This window comes from Hipposideros armiger, unplaced genomic scaffold, assembly GCF_001890085.2.
Source record: "Hipposideros armiger isolate ML-2016 unplaced genomic scaffold, ASM189008v1 scaffold_760, whole genome shotgun sequence".
Classification (NCBI taxonomy): Eukaryota; Metazoa; Chordata; class Mammalia; order Chiroptera; family Hipposideridae; genus Hipposideros; species Hipposideros armiger.
In genome coordinates, this window is record NW_017732110.1 from 371,413 (window position 1) to 389,317 (window position 17,905).

At 35.8% G+C, this 17,905-nt stretch overlaps 1 protein-coding gene and 1 long non-coding RNA gene across 2 annotated transcripts in view; one reads left to right on the forward strand and one right to left on the reverse strand.

Annotated features, from left to right (window-relative positions):
- Window positions 1-16,765, reverse strand: part of ARL6 (ARF like GTPase 6) — a 72,187-nt gene extending 55,422 nt beyond the window's left edge. Inside the window, exons 1-3 of the transcript XR_002122323.1 lie at window positions 16,590-16,765; window positions 14,300-14,371; window positions 4,667-4,816 (exon numbers count right to left, since the gene is read on the reverse strand). The gene's annotated coding sequence lies outside the window, so the exon portion shown is untranslated. The remainder of the gene's footprint in view (window positions 1-4,666; window positions 4,817-14,299; window positions 14,372-16,589) is intronic.
- The window catches only part of LOC109373957 (uncharacterized), a 31,951-nt gene extending 15,162 nt beyond the window's left edge, over window positions 1-16,789 (forward strand). Inside the window, exons 2-4 of the long non-coding RNA XR_002122324.1 lie at window positions 10,318-10,412; window positions 16,090-16,260; window positions 16,701-16,789. This is a non-coding gene — a long non-coding RNA (uncharacterized LOC109373957). The remainder of the gene's footprint in view (window positions 1-10,317; window positions 10,413-16,089; window positions 16,261-16,700) is intronic.
- The last annotated feature ends 1,116 nt before the right edge of the window (window positions 16,790-17,905 follow it).

The following is a 17,905-nucleotide window of genomic DNA, read 5'->3' on the forward strand; positions in this document are numbered from 1 at the left end:
AATGAAAAGAGATGGAGGAATAAAGAGAGAACAAAAGGGGCTGAGAAAGGGCGTTTCAGAAAAATTAATGAATAGAAAAAAAGAGACCTAGCATTCATGACAATTTTGAGATAAGAGATTTAAGTGACTGCTTTACAGAGTAGAAATTTGGTAGGGAAAGAAATAAAAATGGAATTTTCAGGAAATGAGGTTGGGAGATAATGTAATTCATTCTTTACCACCTCTTCAGAAAACCTTCTGTAAAGACTTTGCTTTTCAAGGATTGGAATTGGATTTGTTTTCCATTCATGGACTGAGATAGGCCTTAAAGCTGTAGCTGTTTTATTCAAGAAAAAGTTGGATAGATTTTAAAAAGTAATACAGAGTGAAGTAAGAGAAATCATTTTGATTATGACATGCTTAGTTTTTTTTTTTTATCAACAGTTATAACAGTACAAAAGTGCTGTAATTCTTATTCTTGTTAAACCAAGAGCTTTACCAAAAGCAATTTCTGATTGCGTTTTTGGTTTGATGATTTACATACCTAATCTCTCTTCTTGGTTGTGCATTGTTTTACATTTTTTTCCAGATATGCCTTATACTATGAGATAATGAGTTGATTATAGACTGGAAATTGACCAGCCAGAAAATAAAATGAAAATGGTTTCTTCAACTGTCTGATTTTCAAAATCCAAATGCCCCTCAGTAGTATATTGGGTTGTCGGAAAAGTGATGACGTATTTTTTTATGCTTTTCATTGTAAAAATGCGTCATGACTTTTCCAACAACCCAATGGATTATAAAATTTAAAATAAAGCAGGTACATGAATACATATGCATATTTTAGCTATCAAAGATCATTCTTGAAGGCTTATGATTTATGGAAGTTACTAATTTTCTTTCTATATTTAAGGTCTATGCTTATGCATATTAAACATTTTTAATTATTAAATATGTGCACTAGTAAATCTCAAAATATTTCATGTAAAAGTTACAAATGAACTTGGTAATTTAACTGTTAATATTCCTGGATATTATAATACCCTTAGGATCATAGAGTCTGTGACTGATAGGCAGTAAAGAAATAAATATCCTTATTTTTAAATGTTTCTGTTTAATATTTCACACGTTTCAACCTTGCTCTAACCACAATGGGGTTCAAAATTACATTCTTCAGATTATAATGCTTATCGTTCTGAAAAAATGTAAACGCAACTTTAAAGAAATTTTAAAGAGGCTTTAGGGTAAGAGACAAAGTGAAAAGGCAGTTTTATAAAACTAGACAAAGATGTTGGGGATAAAAAAAGAAGTATAAATTAACCAGATGTAGAATAGAATTGGACTTTTTCAAAGAAAAAATTCTTAACAGAGAACTTCAATCTTGCAAGCACTAAATTCCCATCCCATAGAAATGTAAATACTTTATAGAATTCATTTCATCAAAGTAGATAGATGTTGCTGACAAAGTCCTATGGAAGACACAATTATTCTATTTCTTATTTTCCTAAATACCTTTTTTATTGTATTATAAAAATAAATATATATGATTAGTAAATTTAATCTGTTTACATCTGTTATTATTTAATATATATTTGAAGACAGGTAAATATGGAGAGTTTTCCATTTACTCTAAATGTATTCAGATTTGTGTAAATGCATCACACACACTGCAGACTATCTATGACTGTGCGTGAGCACTCAGGTGATGGCTGGAAAATGTTGCTTAAAAAGTGATGGGTTTCCCACTTTTTTCTTTTTTTGTATACTTCAAGGAATACTTTAAAGATTCTTCCTTCAATCTCTCTATATTTTTTTTGAAATCAGAAAAATTAAGCTGAGGTAGGCAAAAATCAGGAGATAAGTCAGCCAAAGAAAGTATATGGAAGGGTTTAGTGTAATGGGACAATGAACAAATCTCAAAATAAGAGAAAAAGAAAAAGTGAGGCTCTGTTAATAGCAAGAAGGCTACTTTCAACCAAAAAATGTAATTTAGGTAGATATTTGAGAATGTGGGTAGGGTACCTTTATCTCTGAGATCAAACAAAAACTGATTTATTAAATCAGAATCTTTATACAAACTTGTCTTATTTCTTTTTCTCCTTTAACACGTTCTCCCTACTCTTCCACCTAGCACAGCAGTCTTTTTTTTTTTTTTTTAGCTTCACAGGGAACTCATTTTATAACTGAATATTTTTACAAGACAGCACTATTTTGATAAGCTGACTCAGCTTAATTCACTAAAAAATATATTGGCCTTTTTTTTGCAGCCTCTGAGAAGACAACAGCACATCTTAGCTGTGTTCACATTTTTATGTTACTGTATTATGAACCCAGATTGACACACAATTATATATGCTCATGTGTTAGACCTGTTTATGTCCTCTTTGGAGTAAGCAATGGCATCCTTGTCTTTTGGAAGTTTTGGAAAACAGCTCAGCATGTTCATGTAACTTATTTTTACAATCAGGACAAGAATTCTTAAACTTGCAAAATGCACTAATATCAGTCAGCTAGATGTGTTTATTTTCTTGAGCCACCATATAGCTATAAAATTCTGTTTATATTAATTAAACTTTTTACATTAAATCCAAGGCTATACTCTTAGATCTTTTATTCAAAGCAACTTTACTGAGAATAACTAATTTTCTCAGTGCTTTGATAGTTACTTTTGAAAACTTGCAAAGAAAAACCAAGGGAATAGTCTTGGTTTTATTCCCATACTTCACTCTGTGAAAGCCTTTAGAGCAATGAACTCATTCTTTGTCTTTCCATGGGTATGCTTCATAAGGTAGTAGAGAAATGTCCTATAGTTAGTATAAACTAGAGGGAAAAAGCCTCTAAACTACCACCTACTGGGAAATATATGCAGGACATTATGAAGTTTATTTAACAAAAATAGACAAACCCAGCCTTAGAAGACTTGAAAGCACAGTATGTTTCTCCCTCTCCCTCCCCAATAACCCCCTTCTCACCATAGTCACACCTGACAAGAATTCACTACATAAAATCATTGTTCATTTCTGCAAATCTAACAACATCAGGCATCAACAGTTAAACTATTATCAAATAAAGTAACAATATGACCCATAGAGTTGAATATCGTTACCTAACAAATAAATATTCATGTCAGTTTGGAAGCTACTTGATCACAAAACATGAAAAATAGGTCAACTATTTCTTTTCATCCACCATCACACTCTAAATACATCATTAAGGAAGCCACGCCTAGGCAAACTCTTTGGGTTAAGTCCCTGAACACTTCCCAAATACTGTTGTACAAAGTTACACATCCATGCTGAGTTATTTACCATCCAGTAGTGATAATCTGCAGTGGGCCAAGGTTTTATCTGCAGGCTATTCAGAGAGGAGCTGTGAAGCACGATTTTAAAATCCAGGTTGGAAGCATAAACAAAAGGTGTGTACCCTGTAGTCTGAACAGGAGACTGCAGTTTGTGAAGCGATGTTTGGAGAATCAGAAGAGAGGGTAGTAGAGAGGATATCTTTCATTATAGAAATGCTGAGGCACAAAACACCGGTGCTTTAAGTACTTTCATACATGAAATCCTTTCTCCTGTACGTGCATCATGTGTAAACGTAACGTCTGTATACTGCTGACTATTCGTCTCTGATGTCCAATGAGTATGACTCCAATTCTCCTAATGTCACTGAGAGAGAGAGAGAGAGAGAGAGAGAGAGAGAGAGAGAGAGAGAGAGAGAGAGAGANGAGAGAGAGAGAGAGAGAGAGAGAGAGAGAGAGAGAGAGAATATATACAGAAAATGAACATTTAGATCTGTTAAGTACGAGAGAGAGGAAATGAACATTTAGATATGACAGATATACAGCATGTCAAATATTCTTTATAAATTTGCCAAAACTGTATAACTGGTAAAATGAGAGTTTAAGCAGAGATATAAATGAACATTAAGAGTTTGTTACTTTTTTCTTCTCCCTAGTGCCAGAGACTACACCAAGTTAACCTCAAATTTAAAGGTATGAGGAAAATTTAAAATTCAGGAGGTACTTATATAATGTTCAGACATTTCATAGGACTAAAGGTTATATAATTTAGGTAATTATGTAAGTTTTCAACAGTTTTAGCAAAATAGTATGTAGGATAGAAGGTATAATGTGGACCCCATTTGAGTTCTCATGGTCTTTCAATATGAAAAAGAATGCCATTGTATTATGTTGAACCTTATGAAACTGCACCCAGGCAAAGGATAATCTTTAAAACAGTGGAAAAATGCCTGGTCAAAGTAATATAGAGAAGGGACTCTGAAGTGACATGATAATATTGTATTACAATTATTACATTTGATAAAGGTAATAGGAACAGATTATGCAGGATTAGCATATGTGAGTCATAAATAATTTGCCAAAGTAAAACTATGTTGATGTAAAGTTTATGATGTAACAAGAATAACATGCATTTTAGAAATCATTAAAAAAATTTAAATAGCTATTTGCATTAAATACATTCTTTCAAAGTATTAAAGTTAAAAGTGCAATGTCCAACTTCTACTAGAACGATAGTTGGAAATGAAGAGGAAAGATGTGAAAGTGCCATAGTAGCCTTAGGAGTGCTAGTTTACCTATGGTGGTCTTGATATAGCGTTTGAATTTATAATAAACATTAAAATAGTGGGTGGAGCATCTAAATCCAGTAATAACCCTAGTACCACTTACTCGATGCTCATTCTTGAAATCAGGTCAAAAGTTGTAAACCCTGCTGCCATGAAGTTACTCTTATACTGCCCCATTTTTATAGAATCCAGCCAGTCACCCACTGTGACAAACAAAGGATACTCAGGAACTTCACCAGGGGACTCTGGCATTCTACAGGGAAAAAAAACCATGGAGACCTTTTAAAGCCAGATAAAGCAAAATACCCTCAAATACCTTTAGTTTTTTATTTTACAATATTCTTACATCTAATGTTTCTATCTTCCATTTAAAAAAATCTCTAATTTTTCATCATATTCAATCAGCCACTTTTATTTGTTCAGTTTTAGTTGTCAGTTTCTCTTGTCTTTTTCTGTTTTTTTTTTTTTCCACTACTGGGTCTTATACTTGATATAGTATGAGAAAACTCACATCTTGCTAACTTCTCTTTACTTTATCCTCTTGTATAAAACTGCATGTACAAATTTGAGGAATAGCCCACTCCTTATCCCCTCAAGGGGAATAACTATCCCCAGGATGTTCACTCTTATGCTTTCTGACCTGCTGCTAAATGCAAACGGCTGTTGCTTTTATCACATTTGTTATAGTCGTCCCTTCTCTTTTTCATGGTGAATTCATCGATCAAGCCTCCATTTATTCATTTTCAAACATTCAACAAGTATTTATTATTTAAAAAGTAATTTTTGCTGTCATAGAGCTCAATTGCCTAAATAAGATTTATATACATCCAAGCATAAGATAATAAGCACACAGCACAGATATTAATAAGGCACAAAACAAAGCAAAATCAATGCAAGGTGGGGTTAACAAGATAAAGGAATCCAGTACTGATGGGTTTTAAAGTAAGTGATACAGGAATCTGTATTATTATTTCTCAGATATGATGCAAAGGGCATTCCAGTTGGGGATAGTTTTAATATAAAAATAATGTAAAGCTATTATTTTGGAAAGGCTAGGGGATGCGTGTGTATACCTACATACATACCTATATATGTGTACTTACATGTAAATAAATATATATATACTATATACACAAAATACTTTTGTATAAGTTAAAGTCAGACAGAGAGAAAAAAATAAAATTAACTTTAGAAATTATAATAAAAATAACTCAGAATTGTGTATATAAGCCATTCTGGCAATAAACTATATTATTCTCCTTATAGAATCACATGTAAATTAATTTTAACAATATTTTGTATGGTTTTATAAATACTTGATAGTAAAAGTACTTTAAAAATACTTGGTATTAATAAGTATCTTATTAGCTTTTTAGGGTAATAAATATATCATTTTTTAAAATTATGAGGTCTACAGTCTATATTAAATAGTAAAGCAGTAACAATTTTTAAAAAATGGTGTTTGAGTCAAATCAGTATTTTCTAAGTAATGAAAAACTTCCTCATTAGAAGTGAACCACTGAACTTTGCTTTTAATTATTTATAAGTTAAAGAATGAAAGAATCCATAGAGGCTTAACTGGAGCCATAGTTTATAACATTCACATTTGAAATATATCATTATAATGTTTTTACCATTCACATTTGAATTATTTCAGCTTTAACTAGAAACCAATAGCATATGAGCACATATGATTAAGCCACTGTGAACAGAACGGCATATGCATTCTATATAACTCTGGTATTGTTCTGTTAAAAATTATGAGAGTGGGAGTTAGGTTCAAAGGTCCAGTGCCTAAAGCCAAAATCAAAAGAGAATCTCTAATAACCAAAATTACTTATAAAAATCCTTTAAACTCCCCTTAAGTAACCAGGACCTGGGTCTTTAGGGGCACAATGGCCAGAGATGTTATGCGTAGCCATACAAGTTGTACAGTGCCTGACTCCCGAAGACTCTAAGGTGCCCCTTGGAACTGTTCATGACAGAGTCTCTCTCTACTAAAGGCCTACAATTCATTTCTTTGCTTTTTTTTTTTTTATCGCTGCATTGATTGACTTCCCTTTTCCTAAACGGGGGGTCTGGTTGAAGGTGGAAAAGGGGGTAAAGAGGGAAGACAGGGAAATTCAGGTGTTTTTGCTGTTTATATAAAATTGGAATTTGCATAAACTGGACACATGTATCTTGTGATTACACTGTAGTTCATATGCATATTATGTCTGGTTACCCTTAACAGTGACCCGTGTCCTTTTTACCACTACTCAATTTTGTGACCATATTTCTTACTTCAGAGGCTGTTAAGCCACATTCTTTTTAGTTCTATACATTGCAATGTTATTTGATTGTGGGCTGTTTCATTGTAATTAATATCAGAATGATTCATGATTTGACCTTAAACAAAGATTAATCATGTCCAAAGGTTGAAAAGCTATCATAACATCTACCAGTAAATAATTTAATTGTTGCTATATGTCTTCATTTCCTAGAGGTGTTCATATTCATAAGTATTGTCAAATAAATAAAAATTCATAAATAAATACAAAATAATAAAGGTCTCCATATAAAACAGAGTTAAACAGGGTTTTTAATTGTAGCATTTCTCAGAGTCTTCACTATTCAAATGTCCAATGTGAATATATAAGAAGATTCATAATAGCTTCTACATTGCTTTCCTAAATTATATGACCAGTTTCTTTGGAACATACTTTATGGAATACTACTGTAGTAACTTGACTTAGTTTAAATATCAAAATGGCCAGGGTACCCTTACTGCTTACTAACAAACAAAATCACACATTAAGAAAAGTGAATGTCCTATTTTAAAACAATGTGGCTCTCATATCTTTTAATTACTTGTCAAAGACATTTGTTGAAACAGAATAAAATTAAAAGAATGTATTTAAATGATTTTCCCTTCATACTCCTATTCCATTCTTCATGCACGGCATAGTTAGATGACTTCCATTTCTCTCTCTCATGAGATAATGCTGGAATAACTTTTGAGATTTCACAATTTCATATTATTGGTGTGTGGAAATGTAATTTGCTAATTTTATGTCCTTAGTATAGAAAGATCATGGAAGGTCATTCTGTATACTGAATGACTTAAATGGACTATTTCTCTGTTGAAAAGCATCCACTATTTGCTCCCAGAATGTTTCAATACTATAATCGTCTTTCTCTCCACATATCTTTAGTAACCTAGTTATTCTTTGGCCTTTATATGACTGCACTGGCAGTTGATGTAGTAAGGTCAGGGTCCCCTCATTGTTCACAGCCACTGTGCAATAACTCTTCTTTCACCTTATATTATCATGAAGTTGAAAAATGCTGCCCTTTTTCTAGCTTTGAGGGCAGGGTACCATCGCCCTCACATGAATTCTCTGGAATATTACCTAATAAACAATAAATGCCCTTTCTTATCAGCCATGTACAATGATAAATTCAGTGTGCTATTTGCTGAGCATGTAGAAATTTCTGCTCCTTTGTGATTAGTGGGAGCTGCCCACCTGAGAAATGTCTTTACAGCAAAACCTGCAGCTCACATTTAAAAAAATACATAGTGCAGTAGAGAAGGTCAAGGGTCAACTACTTTCCTCAGATAAATGAGGAGGGAGTAGAATTAGGAAATTCCAGGTATAAATTATGGTCAATTTAGATTAGAGAAAAGGCTGGAATATAGCTAGAATGAGTAGTGATACAGTTTAAGGTGCAATAAATAATACTTTCTATACATAAATATGTAAAAAAGAATAGTACTAATAGAGCCAAGAAGTTTTTATCCTAATGAGCCCTTTGAGTTCACAACAGTACCAATCTTTTGATTTAGAAAGTTCTTAGGTTATTAATAGGCATCAAAACTGCCATTAAAAAAAAGATTTTTAATCCTCAAAAGTTTTTCATGTTTTATATTCCTTGTGTAAATATAATAGTAGTCGATTTATTAGAAATGATTCAAGAAAGTAGTGTATGAGAAGAACAATTGCAAGGTAAGATCTTGTTTTAATAGAAAACCATGACATGCTTAAAGGGTTTTCTCCCCATACTACTCTACTCTAACATTAACTTCTTTTTTCCTAGCTTCTTATACGAGGTTTGATCAAACAATACTGTGAGTGTTTAAATTGAAAAAAAATTATTATAGTAAAAGACACATTGCCATTAATCACCCTTGAAATACTCCCCTTGCTTCAACATACTTATCCTATTGTTCTTGCCATTTTCTAAGGCAGTTCTGGAAGTCCTCTTCTGTGAGTGTCTTTAGTTGCACTGTCGTGGCTGCCTCAATGTCCTGAATCATTTTGACTTTGGGGAAGAGTCAAAGGTCGCATGGTGCCAGATCTGGTGATCCAAGTGGATGAGGACACACCATAATGTTCTTATTTGACAGAAATTGCTGCATACCAGATAGCAATGTGTAACACGGAGCATTGTTAGGATGGAGGATGATTTATGGCACACTTTAAAACACACCTTCTCTCAACCATAGATCACACCAAACCAACCACACCAAACAAGTTGAAACTTGTTACCCACTGTTACTGAGGTTGGATGCACAGCTTCCCATATTGAAGATCCCTGCCTTTCTGTTGGATGGCACACGGCAGCAGCATTTGCCGTATTTTGTGATCAAAACAGAAAGGCTCCATGTCACACTTTGCTTCTGGTATGGTAATTTCTGTCAAATATAAACATTATGGTGTGTCATCAATCTTATTCACCAGATCTGGCACCGTGCCATTTCTTGCTCTTCCCCAAAGTCAAAATGATTCAGGACATTGAGGCAGCCATGACAGCACAACTAAAGACACTCACGAAAGAGAACTTCCAGAACTGCTTCAAAAGGTGGCAAGAACTATGGGATAAGTGTGTTCCAAGTGAGGGGGCATATTTTGAGGGTGATTAATGGCAATGTGTCTTTTACTGTAATAAATTTTTAAAATTTAAACATTCACCATATTGTTTGATCACATCTCTTATTTACACATGATTAGCAGAACTGTACAGTGGGCATTTCTATTTTATATTCCCTTTATTTAACATACTTATAAATATTTTGCATGTTTCAACAGTCTTCATAACTATTATTCAAATGAGTATATAAAATGAGGTCTGACAATTAAGTTTGTGAACTCATCTTGGAAAAAGTGCTACATACCTCATTGCTGAATATCACAATGGTCACCTTAGAAGTACTCCCAATAGGAAGCTATGCACTGATGCCAGTGCTTAGTCCACCCTTCAAAGCAATTTTGGAACTCCCTTCCTGGAAAGGCCATCTGAACTGTTGTCATATTACCCTCAATGTTCTGAATGTCATCAAAATGTCTTCCTTTCAATATTTCCTTATCATAGGGTGAAGAACAAAGTCATTGGGGGCCAGATCAGGTGAGTAAGGAGGGTGTTCCCATAGAGTTATTTGTTGACTGGCTAAAAACTCCCTCACAGACTGTGCCATGTGAGCTGATGCATTGTCGTGATGCAGGAGCTATGAATTGTTGGTGAAAAGTTCAGGTTGTCTAACTTTTCCATGCAGCATTTTCAGCACTTCCAAATAGTCAACTTGGTTAATTGTTTGTCCAGTTGGTACACATTCATAATGAACAATCCCTCTGCTATCAAAAAAGGTTAGCGACATTATTGCAACAAGTTTGTGAACTTAATTGGCAGACCTCGTAGTGTATATGTTAATGTTTAATAATTATTAATTCCATGAAATTAGACTTTTAGATTACTAACAACATTCTTTTATTACAGATGATTATACAATCTTAGAGCATGTACCCTTTTGCTCCAGCTGAATTACTTTCTTGAGAAAAATCCATAAGACAGAAAAGAAAATTTCTTAAAGAGTAAGTTAAAACTCCCTGATGGCAGGAACCACATCTCACATATCTTTCTATTTCCTGTAGGCCTTAGCACAATGCTGACAGTATTACAGGAATTCATTAAAAAAGTGATTATTTACACTTGAATATTCTTTACAGAAATTTGGTCCATGACAGAATGGCTGATTTGTATTGAATAATATATTTTCATTTAATTCTATTAAATGGAAGAGTAAGTGCCTATTGACGCAATGGTCGGTCTATTAATGGATATGCTGTTTAATCTACTCCTTGCATTGTGAAAGCATTTGCTTAGCTCTGTTTTTATAGGTTTCAGAGTGGAGGAAAAGGCAGTTACAGGGAAGTGAGGTAGCACAGGGTGAAGGGACCTAGGACCACAACAACAGCATTTACCTTATTCATTTTCTTTTTTTTTTCTTTTTCTTTTTTATTTTTGTGTTGTTATTTTTACGTTATTCAATATCACTGCTTTTACATGAGTTTCTCATCTCATGACTCAGGGACTACACAGTACACCATTTAGTTAATCCATAAAATAATCTCCTAATACATATATTTCCTACCTAACCTTTGAAGGATTTATTTAATCAGATAAAAAAGAAAACATTGCCCTCTCTGCAATTAAGCTTAATAGTCAACTTGAACACGAGTTAAATTAATGTGAGAATTTTTATATTTAACATTTTTGAAGTGTAATTTTACTCAAAAATGTTATAAAATCCAGATGCCATGCCATATATCTTGTGACTCTTTATGCATGTGGGAAATATCATTTTGATCCAAACAATCTGACTCTCCACAGTGTTAAATTGGCAGCATGAATTATTTTTTGTCAGCCTTTTATCTTCAGAAAGTCTTCAGGTTTTTTTTTTCATTGATATGATTATTTAATTATCAGAGTAAGGTTGATAATTGATGGAAAGCATGAAGCAATAAAATTTAAAGCAAAATTTAAAATTTTAGGTGTGCTTGAACATTAGGAGGAAGAGATGCAGAGTAGAAATAATACTGTTTAAAAACCTCCCATAATGCTGAGTGTCCAGTTCATGGTCCCTATAGCCAGAGTAATAGATTACTGAACCTCAGGAAAAGCCTATTTTTGTGAGGAAATAATACCGGGACAGAAATAGATTTCATATCATATGCCAACTAGAATTCATTAACAATGGTTGTCAAAATGTGGTCTTGAGAAGAATACCGAAGCAGATAAACAATTTAGCAAGTGCTGATTACATATTGCCTAGGCAGCATTGAGCAAGATCTTTTCAAAATGAATGGAAAAATTTCTATCAAATTTTTGCCCTCAGAAGACAGAATTATAGGTGGTATATTAACTGGATGGAGAGAGGCAGTACCATGTAGTCTCATCATGTTAACCAGTGGTTCTTTAAAGCGGAAGTTCTGAATTAAGATACTGGTTTGAGCTTTCTCCTACCTTTATGATTCACATGTTGCTGGAAGCCAAGTACTTAAAAGTTCAACAATAGATTTATATGTACTATGGAAATTGGTAGTTCCAGTTCCTAAGACCTAAGCTATTATAAGATCCTGAACTACAGCCCAGTGGGTAGTGGGAATACTCCTAGTGCCTTGGCCTGAGCAGAACATCATTTCTGAGACAGGTGACTATCACAGACTTTGAAGCAGGGTCTATCTGGTCAACCAATGCCCATGCCCTGGATTCCACCTTTCAGCTGATGCTGTCAAGGAGCCCATAATCTGTAAAATTCTTTGACAGTGACATTCTGGGGACCTGGAGTAGGGATTGGAGGAAAGTGTTATTTTCCCATTATACTGCAGCACTGGCTGAAAGGGCATTGGCCAGCTGATTTCAACTTGGTGCACTTAGTAGGCTGCAGTGTGTGGAGGAATCAGGGATGGGGTGGAAGAGGTTGGAGAATGAATGTGTAGGACAATGTAGGTGGGGCTGGGGAGGTAGGGCTAAGTGAATGGACACCATATAATCCTAAACTCATTTTGTGTTATTAAACAACTGGTCACCAGATGGAACCCTGGACTCCATGGGCGTATGCTTGAGTTGGGGCTGAGAGTAGCTACCGAATTGATTACGAGGGTCAGGGGAGAGGGAGCAAGAGGTGTTTCAAGGCCGTGGCCAGGCACTGCTCCTGAAGCCATTGTCCATGTAGCCTTGGCCTTAAGCTGGGCCATTTCTCCCAGGAGCTATGCATCATGTGACAGCTACAAATAATTCTTTGAAAGAAGGTTATAAGGCATCATTGAAGAATACATGAAAGTGAAGATAGTTTGAAATTCACATTTATTAAGGGCTGCCTATGTTATTAAGGCACTTTTGCAAAATTATTTTTTACAATCAATTGGATTTAAGGTTGTACTTAAAACATCGTTATGTTCACTTATCTATCCACATGCCTTCTTGAGTAGGAGAGAAAGCAAGAAGGTTGGGAACTGCACAGAGCTCTGAATGCTCCACGGGAGCCTGTCAGGCACAAGACTATCAGCATTATTTGGAGTGGCTGCTCCAAATAATGAAAGCCTTTTCTGACCAACATTATTTCTATTGGGTGATCTTTCTTTTGATAAGAAAGATTACAGATATGAAGTTATGAAATCTCTAATATGCTAGTACGAAATTATTAAGCTGTGGGTTTCCCAGCCTTCCTCATATGCCTTTGTTGCCTTAATCTCTTCCCCCCTTACTATGCTCTCAAGAGAAAGGATGAAAGCTTCTTGGGTGAATTCTTGAGAAAAAAGGAATTAGAGTAGAATAAAAAGCACGGGGACCTAGCGGATGAGAAAGTTATATCAGCGTAGAAGTGTGAGAGAACCCTGGAGAACCCTTGGAGTTGGGGAGAGTAGAGAAAAGGGGGTTGCAGGGGAGTTTAATGAGTAGCTGTGGATTATACACTTAGACCCCTTTACCTGTGTGAGAGCTACATGGGCGCAAATGCTGAAATTCTATACTCTGTCATGCTTCCTTAATCCAGTATCACTCTGGGACAAACTACCGGACTTGGGACTTGGGGGATGGAGGGGCAGTTCCCAGTTTTGTAAATATAAAACAGGCCAGGCACTCTTTAGCTAACATTGCTATCCTTTAATCTACTATGTCTCTTCTCCATAAACAGTCTCGGTTCTCTGGAATCAGAGACAGGGTGAGTGGGTGGCATTGGGAGAAAGGGAGTAGACAATAGGAACCCATCCAGGCTACTGTCAAAACAAGAATGTCAAAACATGCCTGACAAAGGTTCAGGCATGGTACCCTTACAACTCTGGTTCCTTTTGTTTCTCTAACAAAAGGATATTAAGGGCAAGAACAGTAGCATAGTTCTTTGTCAGAAACAAGGATAGCAAATCAATCACCAGTTTCCATTTGGTCTCCCAGAGATAGATTGGAGGATTGGATCAAAAGGCCAACTTTACAAAGGGTGCCCCAAAAAATGTATACACATTTTAAGAAGGGAAAAAACTGTATTAAAATTATGCTGATGGTAACCACTTTGAGTACCTCTTGTAATTGCAGAAGTCAATGTGTTCATCTTTTGTTATCAGTATATATTGAGTATTACAATTTTAATACAGTTTTTATTTTCTTAAGATGTGTATACATGTTTTTGGCAGCCTCTGTATATACAGTCCCCAACTCCTGGCCCACGTGTGACGGTGCTGTCACAGAGCCTGCCATTCATTGGCCTGTCCGCTGATTACTGCACACTCCGTTCAACCATAAGCCTCTGGCCCTCAGACATCAGCCCTTATCTTGACTTTCCCTCCTGATCATTTTGACTTTTTGGCATTTTCTCGTCTTAGATTCTTCATCAGTGTTTTTGAAATACAACCAACATTCATAATCTTGAAAAAGCAGGGAAGAAATGATTTGATCTGCTTTTCTTCAAAAAGAAGGCTCTTACCTGCCTGCTTGTACAGCCATAGAACAGTTAGAGAGCTCTGCTGATAGGCACTGGCTGTGGGGTCCGTTAACCCTATACCGTAACAAGAAGCCCGGATTAAATGATTTCAGTTTATAGGCACCATTGTTCTCTTCCATCAATGCAGACTCATGCCATGAGCCCTTACTACGAGCTCTTTCTCCTCAATGTTATGAGAAGACATGCCTGTCTCTTCAATAACACATATAAAGACAAAAACCAAGAGACATTTTCCCTAATTACCTCTCTTTCTCTCCAGAGACAGGTTTCTTGATAAAAACAGTACTGGACTTGGTCTTTGTGTTGCTCTTCTCTTTGACCTTATGTTCACTCCTCCTCCGTTGCAATCTATGTTAAACAACTTTATTGAAAATGTTCTTGCAAAGGCTGCCCATGAACACCTGAGCACCTTGTTGCTATATTCAATGGACTTCCCTTTTTATCTTACCGAAGGTTTGTGGGGCCTTGGACATTATACTCCTTGAAATTCTCTCCCTTTTGGGCTTCTATAGTATGATACTGCTCTTTCCCTGCTTTCTCATTACCTGTCTGGCTCCTGTTTCTCAGTCTCCGATGGGTGCTCTCCTTCAGTTCATTTCTTGAATCTTGGTGTTCCATTCTTTTCCTGTTAATTTGCATTCCTTATATTCTCCATGGGTTATCTTAACTACACTTCAAGCCTTTAGCTACAATCTATATGCTGATGATCTTTAAATCTACATCTCTGGCCCAGATCTTTTCTCCTGAGGTTGAATCTATAAATATAACTGCTAATAGGACATCTGCACTTAGATGCCCTACAGGCATCTTCAATTCAGCATGCTTGAAATGGTTTCATTTCTATTCCCCAAACTTGTCCTTCTTCCTCTTTCTCTTAGTGGTAATACCATCAACCAGCTTGTCTAAGAAAGAAACTTGACAAATATCCTTGATTCTTTTCTCTTCTCCTCCTTCCATATTCAACCAGTGATCAAGACACATTCATCTTCCTTGCCTAATAATAAATCAATTTTCTTCGCTCCTGACCTCAAGCTTATTTCCATTTCGTAAGTCAGGCCCTGCTCTTCCCTAGCTTGGATTGTTGCAAACATATAACTGTCTCTGTTTCTAGTTTTGTTCCTCGCTTTCCCACTCCCAGTCTAAATCACCCCTAGAGTGATCTTTCAGAAAGCATTCTCTTGTTAAAAACCCTTCAATAGCTGCCCATTGCTTTTATGATAAAATCCAGGGGGTCTTCCCTCCTCCCCCCACCCCCACTTTGTTGCTTCCTGTGTTGGACTGCTCTAGGGAAGATGGGATAGAGTAATAGTTCATTCTCTGGCTATTTCATGCTTGACTTCATTTTTGAAGCTGCCAGTTAGTGATTTAGAGGTGAACTCTTATGTGCTCTGCTGTGAGCACTGTCTCAAGTCCTTGAAGAGCCTTGGCCTTATTGACACCAAGAACCTGCATTGACTTGAACCTGTGACCTAAAGTTGAACAACTGTATATCCTGTTGTTCATGCCCTGAGTCAGGAAAGTGAGCTTTGGAAATGGTTTGGTTATTTTTAAGTCCAATTTGGCCTAAATAAAGGAATATATTTTCAACTTAATAATACTTTAAATGTAATATTTTCAGACCTAGATGATAGTAGTTTTTACTTATACTTTTCCCCTTAAAATTATTTTTCAGAGAGAGGTGAGTGGATCTCTTCAACTCTACTGACTTTTATAAAATGGTGAACGAGTGCCTTCATTTTCTTCTCTTGCCATCTGCCTTTCTCTGGTTTTAGGAATGGAAAGTAACAACAGCTGGGTGTGATCATACCGTCAGGAAACATCCTTGCTCCTGGCTGATTCACAAATTACCCCTGTCTTGCTTGCCATTTCAAATGGAGGGACAAGAAATGAATGGACAAGAAAATTAAAGGGGCTGCAGGCATGCACACAGCCTGCTTATAAAGGTAAGGAAGCATCAGTAAACACAAAGGATATATAAATACCAAAGACACCCCCCCCATGGGAAAAGTATAAAGAAAGTAATTCAGAAAGATTAGGTATGGAGAAAAGAGAAGGGGAATCTGTTTTCTTGTGGGTAAAAAAGTCAATTTTCTAAAAATGTTAATAAATGGCCTTTTCAGCTGTAAAATAAAATATGGTTTATACACAATTATCTAAAAGGCCGACAACTAGATGGTTATCAAGGCAAACTTTCTCCTCTCTGTTAGTCTTGTCCACAGCCCGAAAGAAATTATGATTATCAAGGGGGAAAAATCAACATCATGCATCTTACACGAGGATGTCCTCCACCAGGGTGTGAAGGGCACTGGGATTGCGGATCAGTTTGTCAAGGAAGCTGACAATGTCAGTAAATTTGGGCCTGTGATTTCTCTCCTTCTGCCAGCAGTGGAGCATCAGCTGGTGTAGAGATGCCGGGCAGCCCATGGGAGCCGGAAGCCTGTAGCCTTCTTCAATGGACAGAATGACCTAAATGAAAGCATACGGATGTTATTCTCTTACTTTGGAGGACAAATAACACCTATGCTAAGTTATAATTCCTTTTTGTACAGGAAGTAGAAGCCAAAATATTGATAAGCATGAAAACTCCTTGTGAATTCAAGTGGTCCAGACAGAGATAAATATAAAATTTCTGAACAAGAATTGCAAGTATTTCCATAGCATCTGCTGACCCCTCTAAGAGGAAAATATGTATTTTAAACATATGGTGTACAGAAGGGGGGTTAAATTTCATCACAATATTGAAAAATAGTTTTTGTGTGATTTCAGCTGGAACGTCTCAAAACCCAATCAGGACATCAGAAAGTCAGCATAAGATTGATGCTACACATTGAGAAATGTGTGACAAATGTTTTAAGTAAAATTGTACTTCTGCAGAAGCACTGAATTCCTGAACCACTTTTTATTCTTTTATAATAAAGTTAGTGTGTATTCTTTTTCTGGTTATCATTTCTTCTTTCTTTTTTATTACCTATTTAATTCCTCTTCACTTACTTCTGGCTTTCCCTGAGTCTGACACTGATGTGATTTTGAAGTCCTCTCATAACTTCTAAGGTCATTTAATCTTTGAAATGTTATCAATGGCTAGCTTAAGGCCACAGAACACGGAAGCATTCAGCCTGAGTACCCTCAGGGCCACCACCCTCCAATAGAACTTTCTGTAGTGACAAAAATGTTCTCTCTGTCCAACTTGGCAGCAACTGGTCACAGGTGGCTATTCAGCCCTTGAAATGTACCTGGTAGGACTGAGGAACTGAATTTTTAGTTTTAGTTCATTTTAATTAAAATTTAAATTTCAATAGGCACAAGTGGTAGTGGCTACCTATGGGGCAGTGTGGCACTGGGGAAAGAACTCTATAAGAAGCCAAAGTTAAGAGCAACAAGATGACAGGTTTTTGTTCGTTTGCTTGCCTGTTTTGGTACGTAGGAAGTCACATATAAGATACAGCAAGATATTTATCTGCTTAATATATGACCCACTTGGGAATTTCCCAGCAATGTGATAAAGTGGACCCTGAATTTAAGTAGCTTATTTTTGTATGAAGTGTTCAAAGGTATTCATGTGAGACTTTATTCTTAGATCATTTCTGG